The 6312-nt window shown below is 49.2% G+C and overlaps 1 non-coding gene across 1 annotated transcript; it reads right to left on the reverse strand.

The window, feature by feature from the left end:
• Window positions 1-3563: 3563 nt before the first annotated feature.
• Window positions 3564-3635, reverse strand: Trnae-cuc (transfer RNA glutamic acid (anticodon CUC)). Its single transcript has one exon. It is a non-coding gene; the product is annotated as a tRNA-Glu (tRNA).
• Window positions 3636-6312: the final 2677 nt, after the last annotated feature.

Here is a 6312-nt window from a genome sequence, read left to right on the forward strand (position 1 = left end):
GCATCGGCGGAAGGCATTTCAGGACCCCTTTAAGGCACACTTTCTGTGCCGCCTGGGAACGTAGTACGTAGACTAACTCTTGCTAAGCCGCTAGCAACCTGCTTAGGTTAAGCGGTTGTAAAGTGTTCGGCTCTCACTCTGGAAACCCTGGTTCAGTTCCTACAGGAAGTGAAATGTGATTCTTGATTTTCTCTTAAAGCGGTGGCCATTTTCTTACCGGATGGCGACTGCGCTGGTTATTCGTTCAATGGGGCCCCTGGCTGTACTGCCGCGAAGTATCTGGCCCACGTCACGCCATTCAGCAGTTTCAGTCACCTGGACATTGACATCGAAAGCTAATATGTTTTCTTGAAACTGAACACGACGTCGTCCCTTACAATGTTCTGTTTCTCCTCGGTCTGCATGCTATAGGGCGAAGCAGAATGGCCGTCAGAAACAGTGACGTGATTGCTAGGCCAGTGGATTCTTCGTTTACAGACCCGCCGTGGTGGTTCAGTGGCTAAGGCGTTGCGCTGCTGAGCACGAGGGCGGGGGTTCGATTCCCGGCCGCGGCGGACGCTTTTCTAATGGAGGCGAAAAGCCTAAATGCCCGTGTGTGCGAGATTTCGGCGCACGTTAAAGATCCCCAGGTGGCCAAAACTTATCTGGAGCCCTCTACTACGGCGCGCCTCATCGCCTGCGTCACGTCAGCTTTCTTCGCTGAAAATGTCCGCAAACTGAAAAAGGTGTACAAAAAAGAAGAGTATGGGGTCACTATGCTTTGTCACTAATGGGTGTATTGAGCGTCATTCAAGCCCACAAATTATAGGGTTGATATTATGCCAACCTGAATGGTTGTTTTTGTGTTTTGTGATGCCAAACGAGGCTGAAAAAAAGAAAAAAGAAAAGTATAAGTTGTGTAGAACCATTCACTGAACGTCGTAAGGAACTAGTGACAAGGCCAAGCCAGAGTGACGGCTGACCGCTTCATGTGTATGTTTTATACAATGTTTAGTTAGTGGCACTCTTATATCGTTTGCAAGAGCCGTTTTACGTCGAATGATAGCAATAAAAGTCTAGCCAGTTTAGGTATGTGCATTTCGGTGGGCCGTCATTCTATTTGTCCTAGTAATCCTCCCAAATAACAGCATTTTACTACCGATTGCGAATGTTTCTTCAATATACATTGGAGTGCCGCGAATTGTTTCCTACCCGGAGATTACCGCAAGGAAAAGCTGGAAATCATTGCCTGCAGACAAGCACGTATGGGTTCGACAACGGTGCTCGCGCTCCCGACTAGTATACGAGATACCGTTTTAATGCGGAGAGGCTTATATCGGCCAGGCGGGCAGATATGACCGGGCACGCGAGCACAGTTCTTCACTTAACAATAATACAGGCGCGAATTTACCCGCAGATTAAGAAGATTGCAGGCCTGTCAGTTCCTTGAAAAAATACAAACCTTTCTTTGAGCAGATTATAATTCTCGGCAGGAGTGATAGTACAGTAGCCAGGGAGCTCGTGGAAGCGTTCTATATTAACAAAAAGGGGGAAAAGTGCGTCAGCGATACATGTGCTTTTGCATGCCACCGAGTTTGAATTTTTGGAAACGTCGCTTTGATTGTGTCCATCATCTGTTTTGTGCTTTACATTTAGTGTATTTCAGTGCGCATACTCCTTGCGATACATCTACAAATACGAGACGATGTTTCAATAAATCTTAGTTACAAGTGAGCTTGTCCCGTCCTTCTTCACTTGTGTCATTGTCCAAGTCGCGCTCTATTTTTCAACCAGAATGCATCAACTCTCCCAACAGCAGTGTTCAAATGAGGAGCAGTGTGCGTGCCATTGAGCTCTGTGCGACTTCTTGGAGTGCTGACGAGCGGCGGCTGTAGCCTTGCTCAGCTTAATCTGTAGTGAAAGTGTTTTGCCGTTCTTGCTTTATCGCTGCTGTGCCTGAAGGCTACTGGCCCAAAGATTGAGTAAGTGAATGTTGGGATTCTGAAAGTCCGCCTTCACCGTATACGGTTCGGTCGCCGCGTGCTTAGCGTCTTCAATGGCGACCGAGACGTTCTTTTCCCCATGGCTATCACCCGGTGGAGTTTGTAAGAGTCTTTCTAAATTTGTGCCAGCGGATCACGCAGGCCTGACGCGGCTGGCGGTGATCTTTGAGACACTTCAGCTTCACTGCGATGGCGAAATGGTCGGTACGAAGGGTATCTGGCCAGGTGTGCCATTCGCATTTCAGAGCCGTGCTTGCCCAGGTCAAGTACGGAGAACTGTCCGTCTGCCTGGCATGGTGGGCGAGGCGGGTTACCGTGCAAACCGCATTTTGAAGCTCAAGGTCGACAGCCTCCATTGCCGCAATCAATGCAAACCTTCTTCTTGTGTCGTTGGTGTAGCCCAAGCTGTATGAACAGCCTTAAAATCCCCTCCAAATAGAAGGGGTAAACCTTGGGCTCTACGGCAATAAGCTATGATCCATGCGGGGTTATCGCCATCACTCACAGCAGGACGTATGCATACTGATGCAACCATTAACCTTACATACCGAATAGCTGTGATGACAGCAACCACTTCGCGGCACTGCGTACAAATGTCACTAGTGTCTATATACGTTTGTGGCAAAGGTCTGTCCACAAGCACCACAGCTTGACCCCTAGCCTCAGTTGCGGGTGGTTGTTTGTCTTTACCACGCCTCCCTCTTCTGAGTATCGTTGGACACGAATGAGTATTGTAGTCCGTGAGGTGAACCGAAAGACAGTCCGTTTCTTGGAGCAAAAGAACCGGGGTAGGATCGCTCCCGGTCAGCTCCGCAGCACGAACGGCGAAGCCTCTGCAGTTCCATTGCAGGACCTGCGGGCTGGGATTCATCTCCCTTGCATGCGTGTTGCCTTGTTTTCCAGTCAGGTCATAAGCCTCCATAGACATTGATGAGGTTTTGAATGGCGCTGTTTGGCCGGGAAACACAGCTTGAAACAAACTTTTGAGCATGCGGAAGTGTAGCTCGTTGACGCGCCTAAATTCATCTCTGTCCTGTTGGTCCGCTTCTCGTGCTCGCTTGAGCTCCTGAACGGGTTCCTTGTGCATGGTAGCTTGTTGCTCTTTGAGCCGTATAATTGCTGCTCTAGCGCTGCCGTAGTCTGTTGAAGAAGTAATATCTGTATTTGAACATCTGGCACTGTTGCATCCGCAGACTTCGAGCGTTGCTCTACACCGCTCTCTACTTCACCAACTTTAGTAGGTACTTCACGCTGGAGTGGTGAAAGTGTTTTTGTTGCCTCAAATTACAGGGTGCAGACTGAGTGGGTGCCTTGCTTGTGGACGCTGCTGACTTGCAGCTTTCGGAGCCCAGTTGGGCGGACGGAGGTGGAGGTGGAGAGGTTCATTGGGGAAAATAAAATGAGAGAATCTAAAACTGCCTCATCATAGGCTGGATGACTGTACCGCGGCTTCAGTGCACGAAGAAGGGGGGGTCGATAATTTGAAACCTACCGCATATTTTTGCAAGGCAAAAAGTAAGGTCTCACCGACATTTGCACGGAGTCCAGAGGGCTGACTGTTACACCATGAGAACTAACCCGTTCCGACGCCGGGAATCGAACCCGGGCCTCCAGGGTGAGAGCCAAGGATCCTAGCCACTAGACCGCGCCGGAATACAAGGAGGGCGTTAAAAGCGACGCTTTAAAGGAAGCGGGAAGACCAAATAGAAGTTTATTAGATAAAATAAAATGATTGATTTTAAAATAGGCTCATCATAGTGGTGGATGGCTGTATCGCGGCTTCCGTGCACGAAGAAGTGGGGAAAAAGTGTGGTCTCACCGAGATTGGAACTCGGACCGCTGGATTCAGATTGCGGAGTGCTGACCGTTACACCATGAGGCCTCACCCTTTCCGACTCCGGGAATCGAACCCGGGTCTCCTGGGTGAGAGCCAAGTGTCCTAGCCACTAGAGTCTACCACGCCGGAATACGGGGCGGGAGGAAGAAGCAACGCTTTGAAGGAAGCGAGAAGACCAAATATAAGTTGATGATGATGATGGTTGATTTTTTTTTTGCGTAAGGCCGACTACGGGCAAAGCGTGCCAAGGAAAACCAAATAGGAGTTTATTGGATACAATTAAATCAGTAATTTTTTAAGCTGGCTGACCATAAGGCTGGATGGCTGTATGGCCGCTTCTGCGCAAAGAGAAGTGGGGATCAATGATTTGCAATCTGCCGCAGATTTTTGCAGGGGAAGAAGAAACTGGCTCCAATCCATGCTGTGAAGGTAGTTGGAAAGCAAAGCTTTAAACGACACCCACAACAACTGCCCATGCCACGTCACTTGAATTCACACACGTGGCTCTACAAAGAGGGAAACCAGAGATTCTTCCAGCCGTGACCTGGAATTCGCGGGGGCGGTGCCCCGAACGCAGCAGCAGTGTTGGCCACCGCCGGGCTAGAGCGGCGGACGCCATCGCCGTAGGCCGGCTGTGAGTCGGGAGAAAGAAAACGGAGAGGAGCGCCTTTCGAAGGGTTAGACAGCGGAACCTAGCCATCCTCACGGGCTAGCTTGGGGCTACACCCTCACGCGACACCAAAACAATTTGGCGTGTGAGCTTAGTGATTCCCATTTATACCCATTTAAACAAGTTAGTCTAGTAAGGTTGAGAATTGCGAGAAAGCTGAGGAAACTTTTATAACCGCTATTTATCAGAACCAGTTGCTTCTTCGCTTTTTGTAATACCTTTCAAAACACAACCGAATCAGTCTTCACCAATTTAGAAAACGGAGTTCCATTCGTGGGAAGCCGTGCCAAAAGGTAACGTTTCTGTAGCCGCCAGGTGTCTGAATGTGGTATCTTTATTTTGTTTTCCCGCCCTGCAAAGCAATGTTTAACGTATTTTTGACGTACGACCACTTAATTCCGTCGGGTCCGGGTTACCCAGGAGGTGCTGTCGAACATGTTAATCAAGCCGTGTGAAGGAAGCGCGCAATGAATGGGAAGCTGCGCCAAAACAGGCCCAAAACAAGCGTCGGTAAAGCAGGTTACAAAGCCGTACCACCGACGCGCCCGCTGGCGAGCATGGCACCTCCGGGTGGGGAACGCTGGGTAACTTCACCGCGCCATCTAGAGTGTGCTTCGTGAGTGAAAATATGTGTTTTGGTATGTTTGATCTATAAATTACTCGCTGTTTTTTTGTATCAACCAGGCTACTAGTGCTTTTGGTCGATACTCCATCGTTACAACGATGTCAATGAACGTACATACGGACAGAAGTTGTTGGCAATTGTATGTTGGTATAAATACGGTCCTTTGCGAGGAAAATCACGATTGTAAAGACAATTCGGTTCCTCATTGATGCGTGGGGGAAGGGGTCATAATGCACATGGAGGTAGTTACATATCGGGACAAATGACAATAAGACCTTGCTGGGAAGAAGGCGTACATAATTTTTCATTAGAAATGGAACCGCAACAAAGACGAGGCAGGAATATTTGTAGCGCAACTTCCATCTGTTTAAGCAAACGTTTTGTAGAGAATGGATTTCGAAGTCCGAATTATGGTATAACGTATTCACTACATAAAAAGGGGGCGGAGTTTAAAGCTGTGAGGAATCTCAGCATGGAGAAGTCCCGGAATCGAAACATGTGCGGCAATATACACTGCTACGGTACAAAGTACAAGTCCACCCCAAATACAAACCGTGTGGCACATTATACCCTAGAACAAACGTGAACCCTGTTAGAAAACTGTAGTCGAAATATTTTTAAGACGAAGCTTTCTACATCTAACTCTCAAGGATTCTGTCGCGACTGTTGGGTGTCAACAGAAAACTCCCGCGAACAAATAAAAAAGTTGCTGGCACGGCCAGGAATCGAATGTGGAACGAATACAGAAACGGAGCAAGAGCGCGTTGCCGCACCAATTGAGCTACGAACCCAAGCGGAGACGGGGGAGACAGACGGTGCACTCAACGATCATATTTGCTGGTTTACCCCCTGCGATCTCGCTGAATTCCACGTGATAGCCTCACGCGACCTCTCGCGGTGCTGTGCGCTCCGCCCACGGCACGCCTAGCGGCTGTATGTGCGCCTTGTGCATGGGCTAGGAGTTATAAAAATTAAAGGAAGCTCACACCAACGCATGGCGTCCCCCTTTTCTTCCGTCTCTGCCGCTAATCGTGTCACCTCCGCCGGCGGCGGTGGAGAAGGAAAAGTGGGATCGTCTAACACCGGGTTTCTGCTTCCTTTGATTTTATGGTAGGGGCACGTCACCGCGAGGAACGCAGACATAAGAGCGCCTTTCTTGACGCAGGTCGTCCTGCTTGCGAACATCACATCGGGCCTC

This window comes from Haemaphysalis longicornis, unplaced genomic scaffold, assembly GCF_048455015.1.
Source record: "Haemaphysalis longicornis isolate Haplotype H1 unplaced genomic scaffold, Haemaphysalis longicornis Haplotype H1 scaffold_3, whole genome shotgun sequence".
Taxonomy (NCBI): Eukaryota; Metazoa; Arthropoda; class Arachnida; order Ixodida; family Ixodidae; genus Haemaphysalis; species Haemaphysalis longicornis.